This window comes from Lepisosteus platostomus, chromosome 2 (assembly GCF_059453375.1).
Source record: "Lepisosteus platostomus isolate fLepPlt1 chromosome 2, fLepPlt1.hap1, whole genome shotgun sequence".
Classification (NCBI taxonomy): Eukaryota; Metazoa; Chordata; class Actinopteri; order Semionotiformes; family Lepisosteidae; genus Lepisosteus; species Lepisosteus platostomus.
Genome location: NC_142612.1, coordinates 20,825,525 through 20,843,862, shown reverse-complemented (window position 1 = coordinate 20,843,862; position 18,338 = coordinate 20,825,525).

The following is an 18,338-nucleotide window of genomic DNA, read 5'->3' as shown; positions in this document are numbered from 1 at the left end:
TGTATAATATTTTCAATATTTGATTAGAATATTCCCTTGGGATATTAAAGGTAAGTTAAATATAAATTTAAGCAATGCCTGTTATTGTAAAAAAAAAGAATTAAATAGGAAATACTCTAAATTAAAAAAAAATGTTTGGCCTCTAAACTGACAAGAATATATCGTAGCATTGATATTTTAACTACTTGTGAGCTTCTCAGCAGGATTTGTAAGAACATGAGAAATCGGTTTAATTATTTCTTTCTTGAACTCAAGGTGAATACAGATATAATGCATTAACATGCTTCAATAAAACAAGTCATTTTCCTCAATTTAATTTCCAGCCACATGGGTGCAAGTGGCTTTCTGTATGATGAAATCACCATTGTATGTAGCCAAGGTCATGTTCTATTACTGGGAGATTTCAGCTTTCCACATACAATTTAGGATATCGTGACAGGAAATATAGAAGCTGGAATTGCTATGGTTGAAATGATTAATAACTGCTTCTTAGCCTAGTTTGACAAGGCACTCACTGGGGAAGATGTTTTTATTGACCTAATCTGTTCAACCAAAGAGGATATAATCAAGGAAATAGACATAAAAAATTCATTGGGGAAAATGTGACCATAATATGATCGTCATTGCTACCGTATATATATTTACTTCTTTACAACTGGAGACCTCTATAGCTTTGTAACTATAGAAAAGCAAACTATTAAAGCAGTGAAATGGGAACATGTGGATATGAAATCAATGCCAGAAGGTGATACTTAAAAAACACAATGTTAAAGGCTTAAAAAAAAGAATTCATCCTTAAAACAATTAAGTCCGAGTCTAGCGAATATTGACCTAGATGGTTCAATAAAGAAGTTATGAAAAAATCATAAGGAAGAAAGCACTCATGATTGTCTTGTGATTCAAAGACAGAAAAAGAGCTGCAAAGGAATTACTAAAAGACTTAAACAAAATGAAAGAGTGCATGAATGCAGTACATGTCAATAAAATTAGATGAGTGCAATTCACTACGTAGCACATGGGTGATTTGAAGAAGCAAGAAGTTACACGTTTAAGGGAACTGATCATGGGATTACAATGAGAAACTGAAAGGAAATTTATTTAGGATTGAGAATAAAAACACTTCTTCACATAGAGTTGTGAGTAACAAAACATATACGTAGGAACAAGTAATAGGGTTATTCCATGATGAAAAGAGAAGAAAGAAAACACAAACATATACATACTGTATATACAGTATATACAGTATGTTATAGTTAGAACCTAACATACAAAAATGATTCAAACCCTAGGCAAGACCAGAGTGCAAGGCATTTCAAATCTAAATTATACATTGAATCTGAAGGTGAAGTTTCCAAAGTTACAAAAATAAAAACACATTAATTCCATTTTTTAATATTGAAAATTGTTATCGACTGCAAAACCGATATTTCATATTTACTTGGTATGTAATACAAAAACGTACAAAGGCAAATTCATTAGGGTCCGTAAACATGAGTCATGCACATTGCAAAACATTAGTATGCAATGTTTTGCAAAACTACATGGCATGAGCGATAGTCCAAACTGTACTAAAAACTTGTAAAATTATATTATACTGATTGTCAGATACACCATGTATATGTATCATCATCATCATCATCACTGTTTTTCATTCTTCAACTCCGTTGGTGTCCAATGCAGTGTCACTGTGACATTGCATTAGATTTCAGTTGTGTTTTAGTTTTTACAATTAGCAGCATCAGCACTCTGTCAGTCACCCCTCTCCTTTTTCCACACTAGGGACCAGCACAGAGTTCCACTGAACTGCGGTCCCCATGGTGGAGTTGCCCTGACGTGGGACACAAACCCACTACTCTGAGATTATGATACTTATACTCTACCAACTGAGCTAGCCAGTTTCTCTCAACAACAACCTCATTTTCTTCTAAATTCTCTCTATTCATTGTTAGTTTCATTTCACACCTCTCTTCACCGATCCTGACTTCACACTACTTGATTGGCCGCTCTGTCTGTCCCCTGCTCCCACCTCCCGCTCCTCTTCTCTCACAGCTTTCGTTCTCCCGCTACATTACCTTTGCTTACTGCCCTTTCTTTCTCACACCTGAAGAAGGCTCCACCGCCGTAACATTGTGTTTTCTTTCTTCTCTTTTCAGTATGGAATAAACCTATTACTTGTTCCTTTTCAACACACTATGCTTATTTCAAACAAACTCACTAATATGGGAAAGTTAATCTGAAATACAAGTGACATGTAGAATTATCCCATTGAACTGCGAAGGTAATAGTGCTCCAAATGTCAATTGCGGTCAAGTTATTTAAAATGAATATTTTAATTGTAAATTATTACTAATTGCTTCCTCTGATTGACATTGGAAACACCTTTGGTCAAAATATAGCTGAGACAGAAACTAAACAAGGTATTTAAGGCACAAGACATTTCAAAGTGACATATTCAAAATGGTTGAATGTTGAAAACTGTTGAAAACATGCAGAGGAATTACTCTGTAAATTATTTATAATATACCTAAAGAAATATGTAATTATTCTTGAGGCACTGATAATTGCATAATTTGTTGCCTGTGTTGTTTCACATATGGACCTGACATCTTTTTCGCTGAAATTCTGCATCAAATGTGCTTTTTCCCCAATTAATGTTACCTCACAAGAATCTCAAAGTGTCACTAGAACTAATAATATTTCACAAACAAGGTTCAACAGCCATTTATTGTATTCTGTGAGTGGGCATGCTGTTGATTTTCTCTAAAGAGCTTTCAAGCAATGGGATTTAAATAAACAGTTATTTACCAGCAAAGCGAATTCAAAGTATTAATTTATTTTACAAAATGTCCTCTGACAATTTACAAATCATGCAATAGCATTTAATAAAGGTAAGAAATTAGCAAACTAAACACCATTAATGGTGAGAAAGTTTTATTTAAATAACAGCCATAAGTTTTAAAAGAGATAAAATACTGCAACAAAACTCCACTGACACCAGTAAAATTGTGGGTAGCTTTTCCCCTTCAAAACGGTGGAGTATGAGATCCTTCAAAACTTAAAATCCAGCAACCAAACATGAGGACCAAAATGATGAGAATCAACATGATGATAGTAATATGCATTAATGAGCTGAAAATAAACAGGTGCACACACAAGGCAACAAAGAAGGCTTCAGATGGTGTACAGGTGGCATGTTAGTAATAGTCTTGAGTAGGTTACAAACACCATCCCTTTAACAGCTGCTGATCTGATAACAGGGTGAAACGCCTTTTGTCATGTGTTATTTATTTTCTAATTCTCTTAAAAATCAGTGTAATCTGAACTGCTTGAAGCATGAAAACAAGCCAAAACAAGTTCATAATGCAGCTGTCAAAGAAGTGAAACGTAGAAGCACACTGTTACACTGGTTGAAGATCGACTTCTGCAAATAATATTTCAGCTTTTAACAACACTAATTCCCTTGCCCCCTTGCCTGTTCACTATCTGCATGCAGAGCTCAGGCAATAAATGCTACCATTTATTATTGCATTTATTACTTCATACTGTGTGTTCTTTAATTACTATGGTGAAAATTAAGTTGTTAAGTTTGGGAAATTTACTCAGTCAATGAATAAACATCACACTTTAAACTTTTTTAATGGTAAGGGACTATATTGGTACAGTGATTTTAAAATCATGGTTTGGTTTTGGAAAGCTAAGAGAAGACTGTTCTTGCTGTAATAGTCTGTGTGACAAATAGAAACAATCTCAAAATAAACAAGGTTGCTAAAGATGTTGATTTGAATGTAACATTTTAAACTTTTAATACCATAATTTGTTTATGCCACACATATGACATAAAAACAGTACACAATATTTGTTGGCATATTTCTAGTACAACCAAAAGAGTAAGAAAATACAACTTTTTGACATTAAAACAAACTTTTGAAATCAAGATTTATTCTCTGGCAACCCTTCAAAAACATGGACTATAAATAAATGTAATGGCTATGTTCTGAAAGCATTAGGTTCTCATTGTTATTATTCAATGAATCCTTTAAGCACCCTTATGAGGTCACTCTCTGCTTAGATATTGAGCAGAGGGAAAGGACAATCAGTAAGCCTGCAGACAATTTAATATTGCTGAAAAGAGGACTCTTGCAATTAAAGCTTGGTATTGGCATGACTTTGCTCTTTTATATGAGCCATTTCAGAGGACGTAAATAGTTGTAGTAAATATAATGTCATTCTTGTTCCATAAGTATAGGGATGTGTTTGTTTTTAAACAATTTCTTAATGACAATGGCTAGTCGTCTGTTAAGAACTCCCTTGCATTTTTAATTATCTTTTAGTACCATGAAATGTGGTGGCTGCTAAAAGCTGAAGAAAAAAAACAGCTCAGCAAAATTATACATAAATGATAACTATATTTCATGGAAATAATAAAAAAGGCCTTTTATAGTTATTGCTTTGTTGTTTAGGGGACCATCATTATACCCTGAACATGATTATAGAAACAACTGAGTGATCATTTCATGTACAGTATCTCACAATAATTTACATTGGTTAAATATTTTGGCTTTTAACCACTTTTGCAGAAGTGGATTTTGAAATCTTTCATGAAACATGATATTTGAGAAGTTTAAATAATAAAGGAACAACATAGAGCAGTGTAGCCTTTTTAATGTAGGCCATGAATTGGTTTGCTCAAAATAGGTTAGGATTAAATCAAATATGTAACATATCCACCAACAGGAAATTAATAATCTGGTACATATGAGTTTTATCAAGGTAGAAGGAAAATGCAAAAAAACATCAAATATTGGGTTTGTATTGAATAATCATCATGTAGCTGTGCTTTTGTAATATACTGTATCAACCTGGAAAGTTATATTATTCTGCAGTGTTCTTTATGTCACCAAAATTATCAATATATTACACACACAAAGGAGAAACATATCAATATATCTTATATATACATTATATACATATATATATAAGATATACAGTATACATGTCTGCGGCATAAGTGAATAATGTGTTTATTTATAATGATATACAGAGATCGCCTAGCCTTGCAGAAGATAAAGTTATTAATTTTTATTTCTTCAATTAATTTTGTCTCCTCTTTTTAAGAGGAATGTACAGTATATATTATAATCAGCACATACATAAATACCAACTCATACTAGACATCCCTGAAACAGTTATGGGCTTTTGAAACTGAAACCATGCTGTGAACCAGCTACACCGTGAGTGGGAATAGTCTATTTAAAACCAAAGTAATAGTTTAATTTAGGAGTACTTTCTGGTGAGAAAGTTGTCTTCACTGGGCATAGTATTGCCTTTTATAGACATGTAGTAGCATGTATTCTCCTTGTTAACTCCAGGCACTGATGCATTTCAAAACCTTCTCACATTTCAGGAAAAAATATTTTGTAGTGCTTAAGAATCTTGAACAGCAACCTATTTCATTTTCAGTTACAAGTAATTTGTGCTTACCATGAAACTGCTTTACACACCTATAAAGCCAAATTAGATGTCACTTAGTATAAAAAGAGTAATGTTTGTTCTGAAACAATTTTTTTTCACTTTTTTGCTATATTATAGTTATAGAACTGCATAACTACAAAACATTTAAATTATTTAGTATTTTAATTCTATATAATTTTATTAAAATATAATGTGCTTCTGTGCAAACAATAATGTGACTCTATGCTCCTTTCAATGAACAAAAAAAATCAAGAGGAAAGAAAACGTAATATTCTACAATATATTTGATAAAACTGTAATTTATCATATAACATAAGCTATGTTGTAGAATCAGTTTGCTTTTTAATTTAAAATTTCCTTTTATTCTACTAAGTCTTATTATTATGTTCCCCAGAGAGGAATAAACTAGCAAAAGACTAACACATTAAATTAACTTTAAATACAAGTTACATCCTTCTGTATCATTTTATTGTGAAAATATGTGTGAACCTAGCTGATGAACGTTTACATGTTAGTATCTTACCTCATCCCCTGAGGTTAAATCCTTTGAAATATATCTGTGAATCATCTGTGAAACAGTTACGGTTTCATAAAAAAAACATTTTAAGTCAACAGAACCTGTGAGGCATAAGGGAACAAACCTCTGCCATTCCTGGCAAGCAGAGCAGGATGACATATAGTAGGAATGATGAAGCCCAGCAAATACTGAGGTCGTTACTGTAAAAATGCAGGGGACAAAGTAACATATAACGCTTGGCTCCTGTGCTCAAAGCTAGGACTACTGGCCGTTGTTTTATTTTAAGGTCTTGTCTAGTTTAATGAATTTTACAAATGTGCTTTTGAGAACTTCACTATGTTGAGTTAGACGAATTAGCACAGCAGTGTGTAGTTACGAATGTGAGAATGTGTCACAATGTAGAGTGATGGGAGAAATATAGGGTGAATGCGAATGAAGATCTAGTGATTGGTGTAGAATGAGAGTTATGTTGTAATGCTTATTAAAGTAAATATGTAGAACTGGGTATTAAGGATTAAGTCGCATTCAATGTTCCAGTATCTTGTTGTGTAAAGTGAATAGTGATTAGTAAACTGAAGATTGATACCTGGGTGCTAACAGTTAAACCAAGTTTAAATCATCAGTGTCTCTCAGCTAAAGTGAATAGAATATCATAAGTGGATGGCATGGAGTACTGTAAATGAATGGAATTCTCTTGAGCCCTCTGATTTAAGTGACAGATTATTGAATTGTAAACTGAAGAGTTTGAAAAACTTGGTGTTACAGAGCAAATACAAATGCTCTAGTACTTGGTAATTAATGGACAAACAGTAAAGAGTTGATGAGAAAATGAAATTGAAGTGCAACTAAAAAGGAAGAGGACTATGCAGTTTTTGTTTATCCAAATGGAATCACATACAGATCTTGGATTCCAGAAGGAGTATAAAAATGAATGATACCACACAACATGAAATCAAGCGTGATGCTTTGGCATTTTCTTGGTGATCAAGCCAGAAGTAATAATTCTTTGAGAACAGAGATCAGTGTGATCATGGCCGTCTGAGGTGAAATGAGAAACTATGGGCTTGGAGAAATCTTTAATCTTCACAGCCCTAACATGTTCCCTGAAGCGGTCTCTTAGTCTCTTTCCAGTTTCCCCAATGTAGATAGCTGGGCATTTTTTGGAGAAGATACAGTAAATGACTTTGCTGGAGGTACGGGATGTTGTCTGTGTGATCCAGAATTAACCTGAGGGGCCCTGAATGAGTGTGTTGTTAGATATGTATTTGCAGGTGATGAAGCGAGTTCTGTTGCAGGGGAAGGTGCCTGGTGACACCTAGTACATTACCCAGCCCACTTTGCACCTAAAGCCCAAACTGACCTGGCACTTCCAATAAGTGATTACCCCTGAAATATTTCTGCAAAAGTAATATACATGTAGGTGGTGGGGGTGTTGATGGTCTGTTTCTGTAGAAGATTATTTTTTTATCCTGCTCTGAAGTGAGGAACTGGTAGAGTTGGGAGTTGAGGGATCTGATGAGATCCCACCTGAACTTCTCCGCATAAATAATATTCTAATAAATCTAAAGATACAAATAAAACAAAGCAATCTCCATCCCTGATCATCAAAAACACAAATTTTACTGTAACCATAAACCCAGTTCAGATCTAACCTTAAATCTATCCATAACCCAAATTGTAACTTCCAGCTAGCCAGAAGTCTTACCCTAGTTAACTTTTAAATTAAACTTTATATTTTATTTGTTATTCCATGGGCTTTTTAATAATGACCAATGAAATATAACCAAAACTACAACTGAATAGACCTTTCCCAGCTTTCATTTATGCCATTAGTCATTCCTTAAGGATAATATTTATTGTAAGAATTTTTATATTACACGATAGTATTTATTTGCATTTTGGAATTCACCAAGAATAAATGCGCAACAGGTGAGATCATGTTCAGTGTCACAAAATGAAGAAAATTACTATTACGCATACAGATCTTTAAATGTTTTTATACTCCGCAATGCTTAGTGGTGGCTTGTAATTATGCAACATTTAATACTATAGAGAAAATATTTAACTATTTAAAAGGTGTAAATGTTTAGGATGCCTTTTTGTGAAATAAAAACAAATTAATTTTAAAAACACTCTAAACATGAAACAATTTGATAATAACCATTGTCCAGTTATATTAATCTATACCTTACCTTTCATATAAAATACAAAAAAATCAATAAATAATGTAGTTCCTAAAGTCCAAAATAATCCCCTGAAAAGCAAAAGCCTCTTATACATTTTACTGGGTCTATATGCACTTACTATGCTGTATGAGTTCCAGCCAACCTGTTATAACTTGCACAGATGTAGCTTTAAAAGATTAAATGCTTTTAGTCGTTTCATTTTTCAGTTCTGCCTTTTAAATTGCATTATTTCTCACTTCAGTTATATTAATAAGCAGCTGAAATATACTATATACTGTACATTCAGAGGAATAAACATATTTGAACCACTTGGAAATAGGAGAAATCTTAAAACCCATGAAAGTGTAAAAATACCACTAAAGGTTGTGCATACTGTACATGTACATTATATGCAATGGAACAAGTAAAGGTTTTTTCCATGCTGAAAAGAGAAGAAAAGAAACACAACACAACACAAAATCAATAAACATCCCAATGTACAGTTTTCTCATGCCTATAAACTCTGATTGTTCTGCCATTGTCACATGACAATGTCAATGAGATTAGATAAGTCATTCTTATCCAAAGTAATCATGTACAGTATAATTTTAAAAAATGCTCATTTCCTCGAACAAACAGTGAGCTTTTCTATTTATTTAAAATATATAGTGATATCAATTTCTGCATCTGCATATAATGAAGTTCAAGTAGCTAGCTGCGTTATCATGCATAGGCTGGAAAGGAACAAGTAAAGGTTTATTCCATGTTGAAAAGAGAAGAAAAGAAACACAACATTTTGGCTGTGGTGCCTTCTTCTTCAGAAACATGAGACATGACAAAGTTGACTTTCTCCCACTTATGTGCTGTTGTCATTGTTAATTACAGAAGACACACCTGTTGTTCATTTACAACCTGATCTTGGAGCGGTGACAGTAGAGTAGGGTGGGAACTGATGATAGTAGTGTATGCACAAATTATAATTTAGAAGACCCCCCCAAAAAGCTAAGGCCAGTCCTGTTGACAATGTACAGTTTATTCTAGCCATGTACTACAACGGCCATAATACATTATTTGCATTACCTTTTGGCATTAGAATGTGATTTTTTAATGTAACTAGAATGTTTACCGATTTGAGGGAATGGGACAAAAAGCTGTTGCACACTCTCATTGCATTATCTCTAAAGAGGTCTTTCAAATTCATAATTTATATACCTGTTATCTTCATCAATCAAGAACAAAGAAATAACCCTGCTAATATTTACCCAATCTTTGTATATGCATCTGTATTATGGTTATTATAAATAATGTTAATTTAATTTATGTATTATTGTCTATATTTTTGGCTGCCCTACATGTTATTTTTGTTTATTCCATGAGTCTCCATGTGACTCTTTTAAATGCAGGCTTGACCAGGAAGAGCAGTGGGCAGATCTTAGGGCATTTAACCTGGTACTTACAATGTAGCATGCTAAACATGTCTTAGTCTTTGTGAAGTGTCCTTATCTGTGTATTATTGCATGGCCTGTGTGATTATAGGCCTGTTTTTTTAAAACTACTGCAAATACATTCCTTGGAGAAATCACAGTTTTTAATGTATGTTTTTTTTACTTTTGTAAATATTTTTCTTTTACTAGAGAACTTTTTAAGCAAAGAGTCACTACTTGCACTTGTGTGATCACACCTGGACTTACTGCCAGATGTTATTGTCACACATGTCATACAGTATTTATCACTTCCAAAAATTTCTTAAATGAGTGGCTTGTGTATTATGGAAATAAGTGTAGATATGTATATGTTCAAGTGTCTAACATAAAGAAACTATGTGTTGCAAAAATTCATAATGCAATTGCTGGACTATTTCAAATTTTGAAAACCTGTCAAGAACCTGTCAAGAAAATGATGCAACCACCCAGTTCTCAAGCATATGTTTTGCATCACAGCCAGAAAGCCCACAGGCAGAAAAGAAGGAGCATTCGTTCATTATTATGTTCAATAAAAATGCTCTGGAGACGCTTTATTTTAAGATAGATTAGCATCAAAGGTCTTAACAGGTGACAGTTTTATATTGGATTTCAAACAGCTGTTTATGATATAGAATTTACATATATAACTCCGATATCTTTTTCTTACCTCTGGTAGTTTCTGACATGCTCTGTTTGAACTACATCATGTGTAAACAAAACACTTTCCTTGTTCAGTCCCTATTCCATTATATTTAATATCTAAATTCACCAAGATCGATATAATCCAACTGAAATTTTTGTAAATTGAGAAGACTTTTATGGAATAAATTACTTATTCTAAAGACATTGTTATTTCTTTGTCTGGTTTTCTCAATTTAGTAGTTCAAGATTCAGAACACCTGAATCAATACAACATCTGAATCAATACAAAAGAGAATAAACTTGTGATCTCCCAATTGCTATTGATTGCTATGCTAATGTCTTGTATGTTAATGTTTTATCTATAATCTAATGATTACACTGATTAATAAAGTTGTTATGGTTGGGTATTATTATCACATAAACATTCAAAGTAAATTAAATTATTTTAATATTTTCTGCAGTAACCAGCTGTGTTTCACCTTGACTTGATTTAAAGCATTTTAATGATTTGAAATCCTAACATAAATAGAGAGCACTTCCCTGGTTAAGCATGATTTATGACATTGTCAGATAAGTGCAGTATTCAAATGTTCAGACGTGTGAGAAAACCTTATAAATATGAATAATTTAATACTGTTCTATTATGCTACTGACATTATACAAACCTATCTAAGTGTCCTATACCCAGTTCCCATTAAAAGCCATTGTTATATATCTGAAAATGTAAAAGCACTTAACTTATTTTTAATTAGAAGCAGCTAGGGAGTGACAAATAAACCAGAACAATGTGTGCAATTTAAGCCCTTAAGCCCCAGAATTTATGCAGTTGCTCTAATGTGTTATATGGTTTTAACACTGCACCCTTTCATTTAAATTTGACAATATATCAAAATACATCCTAGCTTTGTGCTTGTCTATTTAATTGCTTCCCTACATTGTCTAGAAGATGTAAATGATGTGTCAACATGAATACCTATGTATTTTTCATAAGTAGCCTCTTCTTGCTCAGCATTCTCTGATTTGTGTCATTATTTATGTTTTATTACTTGCATGCAGTAATCTGCACTGGTCTACAGTTGTGAATATATTTTTTAGCTTTTACAGACATGTGCATACAGTACTTGACTAGTTTACTAGCTAATCCAGCATCTACATCATTGATATCAATTATGAAGAGCAGTGGTTCTTGTAGGGATCCACTAATAAAGTCACCTCAAATGAAATTGGTCACAAGATGGGGGAACGTCAAAGCCAGCTGCATGCAGTACTTTATGTGATTAGATAAGGGTACTCATTCTTAATGAAGACATCTTGTAAATGTGCACAAAAACAACTAAAGTCAGTATCACATCCAAGAAACATAATTTCACATCACATGCATAAGATGTAAAAATCTGAATTGTGAAATATAAGTTGGCAAATTATTTTTAAAAATATTATAAAATTCCTAAAAAAACGTTTTTAAAATGAACAAAATGTTTTAAAAGTTGGGACACTTATACACATTGTAGCTACAAACAATATTTTAGCATGTCAATTTTTCAGGTCTTGAGTCCATTCCTAGTATTCCAAGTTCATGGTTGTCAAGATCAGATAAAAGGAAATTATGTGCATCTGTTTTGTGTACAGTGCTAAGGTCTCATTGACACAATTGCTCTATTAAAATGGCTAAGGGACTTTATGGAAAGGATGCTGGATAATTAAATCAGCATGAGTCAATGGCTGGCAAGTAAAAGCATTTATGTGACTGTGAATGACTTTATATACATGTATCAAACAGAGTTATGCCATTTACATTTCAAAGAGCCATTCACAACCCTGATTCATTTTCTTGAAAAAGAGATTAAAAGAGAAAAAATCAAAGCATACCAATTAAATTTACATACCAGAAAAAAACTCAGCCAGACTTTGGGAGACTTTTGGTTTCTATCTTGGAGTCCACTGCATGCTAAAAACAAAAATTAATTCTAATAAGTGTGCATTTACTTTTAACAGAGTATCAAGAATAAGGCTTCTTCATTTAAGAGGCAAATCGTGAACAAATGCTAATTGTATCCTATGTGCTATCATGCCCATTTTATCTGCATTGCAAATTGACATGTATAAGATATTCAGCCAGTAGTTTAAACTATAAACTATATAAACTATATTATAAATTTAAAGATCAAGATATTTAATTACAGATTTTATATAGAAGCATGAATTACAGAAAGAAATGATCACTTTCCAGCCACATCAGCAGCCATGATGGGGTTTTCTGCACATTTAATGTATACTTTCATTTACCTATGTTGTCCAGTTCTAAGAATTACAATGATCTAGGTTCCTTATTTACCTTTGTTTCCTAGAGTAGTCATTTTAGTATGCATTCTTTCATTTTTGTAGTTATAGAATATTCTGCACAATTGCAGTGTTAAAATGTCAGGTGTACTGTATATAGCACAGGATTCCAACCTTGTATAGCGATGCGTTGGTCAGGACTCTATGCAGACGGTATAATCCAGAAGTAAGTGGAAACGGACACGGGGAGGAGATGACGAGGAACTGGGCTGGTAGACGAACAGGGGGGCATGATGACTGTGCACTGGTGCTCGGGGGGCCGGCCATGGTGAACAAGTCCAGAGGAGTCCAGGGAATAATCCAGGGAGAAGTCCAAAAGTCCAGAGCTGGGTGATCCATCCAAGACAAACAAGACAAGGTTTAAAAACCGGAACAGGATCCGGTGCAGGGACGGGGAATAAAAACAGGTTAATGAGGCCAGGCACTCCGAGCCCCGGACCCAGATGGTCAGGACACCGTTGTGAAGCTTGTGCTGTTGGGTCACTCCAGGACCCGCTGGTAGGCGGGCTTCAGGGCGTCCATCTTCCAAAGCTGAGCCCAGAATAGTAAGAGCATCTGGCTTAAATAAAGAGGGACAGGATAGAATGCAGGTGCACATAATCAACTAAAAATGTGAAACAGCCGGAGTGCCCTTAGGAGGAGGGATTACGATCATGACACCTTGCACTTTTTTGTACTTGCCAACAGAAAGCCTCTTATTATCTATAAGTGTATAGTGTTATATATCTATAAGTGACATTCTTGGGGGGAGAGAGGGAGCTTGCTCACTGTATTTTGCTATGTTTTTATCTAAAATGTAATTTCTTTCATACAACAACTGAAACAGATAATTAAACAACACATGACAGTCATGCTTTTGTTTCAAGGATTTATGGAGAGTGATAAAACTGGATCTTCTTTATAGAATGTCTACAAATTCATAAATTTATGGACAGCTAAACCCTGATTGAATCCCAGCCTTGGGAGAGGCATAAAGGTGGAAGACACTAGAAGTTTGAGATTCATAGAAATTCTTTGTGAAGCTGGACACAGAATACAAACAGTGCAGAGGCATGCAATGAGTGGTTGTTGTGAAAGCTAGTGTAGCTACAGTAGTAGCTCGTGCTGGTGAGATACTAAGAGAAGAATACTGCATGGTGGCATTAGGACACTAGGTGAGAAATTCCTTCACCTTGAGCAAAGAATACAGAAGTCACAAGGACCTTTGCTAAGGAACAATTTCAATATTTGGGCTCCCAAGCCAGTTCTGTCTTACAGCATTATTTATTCCATGCTATTTATTTTTCCATCATTATGTTATTTTGGCAGGGCGGCATGGTGGCACATTGGTTGGCATTGCTTCCCTTGGGTTCAATTCTGGACCTGGGATGCTGTCTGTGTGGAATTTGTATGTTCTCCTTTTGTTCACGTGGGTTTCTTTCGAGTGCTCCCCAGTCCAAAGACATAATACTGATAAATTTACTGGCTTCTGGGAAAACTGTCCCTTGTGCGAGTGTGTGTGCCTTTTGATGGACTGAGGTCCCATCCAGGGTGTACCCTGCCTTACGCCCATTGCTCTCCCCATGACCTTGTGCTGGATAAAACAGGTAGAACAACTGTTATTTTGACTGTCTGGTCAGTTTTGTTTAAATCTACATACAAATCTTGTAAAACTGTCTGGAATTCTTCATTGTACAAATCAGCAGCTTCTGCTAAACATTACCTTTTAATAGGCTGAAGGCTGCATAAACATGTGACAGGCTCCTGGAAATTGGCCAGGTCTTGTATTTGTACAATCCAGTTCTGTCTCATTTGTCTAGCAGTGCATGTGTACACAACAGAGACTATCAAAGCTTGTCTGAGCCTGGAGTGAGAGGAAATAATTTTTGTGATAGATTAATGGTTTTGATAATAATTTATGTGACCTTTAAACTTCGTGTTGTCAATGGAAATCTTACTACATATAATAGCTTCAGATGCTCAACCCACACATATAGAACCACATCATTGTGATCACTTAATTATTCAGCATGATAATTTTCATTCCCACTTGGAAAGGAAATCTCACAAATTCATGAAATGGTCAAGGATGAAAGTGGCCTTCCTCATACCTAGACTTTAACATATAAAAAAACTGTGCAATGAGTTGGTTAGATGCATAAGGTAACTCAGAGTGAATCAAGGACATCAAATTTGACCATCCAGAAGTGTTCTGCCAAGATATGCCATACTGGGTTTGCAATAACTAAATGATACCAAAACCAAATGTTACTGAATTACTCTAAATTAACCCTATCTAATGATAATCTGGAGCAGTTTTTCTAACGTTTCCATATATTACACGGTTGCACAGCCTCAGAAACAGTAACTACAAATAAATTTAGTATACAGTAAACTATAGTGATGGCATACATTGAACATTGGCCTATATATTCACTGTACACTATACAGTACAACACGTTTACCAAACCACAGAAAAAATATCTATGGTATTTATAAATCTGTTAACAGATTTACTGTATGACTAACAGACTCCAGGTAATATACAGCTTTACTCAATTAAACAGATCATCTGACAATGATGGGAAAAAACACGACCAGCTGCATTCTGTACCATTCAGCAGATCATGCAATTAAAAATGTATAAATGAAAGGATCTAACATTTCCTTAAGGTTCAACTTTAATCTAATTAGTCCAGCGATTACCGACTTCATTTCCTGATCTGTCATGTAGTGGAGCTGCTGACGCTCAGTAGGAACCATGCAGCACCTGTGCATCTACTCCTGTATAATATTTACATAAAGTACACACCATTCTGACAGCCTGTCATATATTTGGTTTTCGTTCACTTTTTTTGGTCCTAGTTAGAGAATTACAGTACCTATTGAACTATAAATTTTCATAGGACTAAACCAACTGGCAGTAAGCCCAGGGCTGGTCACAAAAGTCAGATAAAATAAGCAGGAAACAAAAATAAAGGACAAAACCAGTGTTCATTTACAGTGTCCATGTACTGTAAGTGCTCTTAGTCTCCATGGAGATAGTCATTCATAAATTAGCTTCATAAAACATTTTTGAGGCTGTTTGTAGTGAAGTGAAGTATCTTTGCACTCTAAGCCTTATAGCCTAATTTATTCATAATCTTTTAAATGTATTGCTATTTCAATGTACAGTAACAACGAAGGAGCCTCAGTACGTACTCAGTAGTGCTATATTTACATGAATGAAAAATCCATTGACTCTGCTGCAGCTGTTCACATGGCAACAAGAAGAAAAACTAAGAATCTAGGGAAAGCTCAGCAGTTGGTTCACAGAACAAGCATTCAGTGTTTACTTCAGAAGATTTCAGAAAAGGAAGAGACAAGAATATTCAGTTCATTAATGAGTCCTGTAGCTAAGCAAAAGCACTACTCTGAATATTATTGATAACAGGAAATTCAAATTGCCTTTTGAACCACAGTAATAAATTCAGCTTATCGAAACAACCACAGAACCACAGACTTAAAAGGTTATCAAAAACTAAGTGATAATTGAATTTTCAAATATACACATTCTCCTACAAAACTATGAAGAACAAAGAAGTATAATTTTCATTAAAAATAACAAATCATTGGTCTTGAAATCTCCATCCCTACATTCTAATAACAGAACAACAGAATAGTAGGACACTTGAGGAAACACAAATAAAAGAGTCGGAGTCACAGGATATTCAGGATAAAAGTTTTAATTTTATAAATGGCTTTTCAAAGTACTTTACAGAACAACAACAAAAAAGAAAAAACATTGAGTGGAGATAGAAGATGGGAGTGTAGCATACAGTACGAAAGATTCTGTGTCTAGATTTGAAAGAGCTCAGTATAGACGGGCTTGGGGGACAGACAGGAGACCAGAATTACATGAGCCAAGGTTACAAGGTGGGGAGTAGGATGATATTAACTCAGACAGGTATTGAGGAGCCAAGCCATGCAGAACCTAATAGGTGAGCATCAAGAATTTGAAATCGACACAAAAGAATGACAGGAAGCCAGTGCAAGGACTCCAAGATAGGAGTAATGTGATCACTTGCACTAGACCTGGTCACGATTCTGGCTGCCGAATTCTGGACATACTGTAGTTTGTTCAATGTGGATTTAGATACCCCAGCAAGTAAGGCATTATGGTATTCAATACAAGAAAAAACAAATGTGTTGACCAGCTGTTCAGCAACGACATAGGATGTAGTCTGGCAATATTTTGACAATATGTTGCACATGTGCACATGTTGCACATCAAGCCTTGATCAATATCACTCCCAAGTTCTTCAATTTTGATTGAAACACAAATACAGTACCATCTACACATAAAGTTGGAAAAACATTAGTTTTACATAGTTGATGGGTTGTGGCAAATACATGACTTCAGTGTTGTTATACTTCAGATGAAAGACATTTTGAGTCATTCAAGTTTTTACATCAGAGATGCAAGTAGAGAGACAGCCACATCAGTGTCAGGTTTGGTATCAAATCAAAAAGATTTGAGTATCACAATTTAGACCATGTGATCTTAATAGCTGACTGTGGGAACATGTAAATGCTGAACAGTAAGGGGCCCAGTATCAAGCCCTGAGGAACACCAGACTTAACGAGTCCAATTTCAGAGCTAAAGCCAAGACAGACAAAGTGACAGCAATCAGAGAGATAAGACGAACTTCAAGAAGAATAAGGATATCTTATTTAACAGAATCAGAAGCCAGAAGAAGATCGTAAATGACTTTAGTTTCTGTGCTGTGAATTTGGAAACCATATTGGATGGGTTTGAAGAGGTTATTTGTAAAGAGATGGTTATTTTAATTAATTTTACCAGCATGTTTTAAAATTTTTGCAAGGATAAGTTGGATATAGGGCGAACATTGTTTAGGTTGTCCAGAGCCGTATTGTTTTTTTTGTTCCGCAAAGGGTTGACAGAAGCAGTTCTGACGGCTGTTGTTACCACACCAGTGCCAGTACCACACCAGTACCACACCATTCATTATATTCAGGACAAGGACTCTAGGACTCCTGTATTATATTGAGGACAATGAGGAAAAGAGTAGTGAAACAGGATTGAAATAAAGTGGTGAAGGCAGGAGGATTCCAAAACCCAGTTTACTGAAACCAGTTTACTGAGGGATGCAGATTTAAGCAGAGAGCAATTAGAGAGAAAGGAACCAGGTTAGGCAAGCAGGGAGGAGGTAACATGCATTGTGATCATTAACATTTAGACAGAATTCTGTCTGTCTAAAGGTTAATGTTCAGTTATGTGATGGTAACCTCCATGATCTCTAAACTCAGGAATTAAATCCCACAAACTGCTCCGCTGTTCTGATCAATGATTTTAATAGTCTTATGGTGACAGATTTTCAACTTCTTTCAATGTGGAAAATAACAATATTTACAATTTGATCCTGAAAGAATATTTTTTAAAGCAGTCACAATCTGAGAATCAGATATGGTAGGACAACAGAAGGTGGCTTAACAGAGAAAACAACTTCTTTTTTATTTTCAACATGAAATTAATCTTCATTTGTTTTGAAGCAACCAATTGATAACACAGCTCCCTACTCAAACCATTTTTAAAACATTACAGCAGCCATATCACCCTGCAACTCACAACTGGCAGCCCACTGAAGCTAAGCAGGTGTGAGCCTGGTCAGTACCTGGATGGGAGACCTCCTGGGAAAAACTAAGGTTGCTGTTGGAAGAGGTGTTATTGGGGCCAGCAGGGGGTGCTCACCCCGTGGT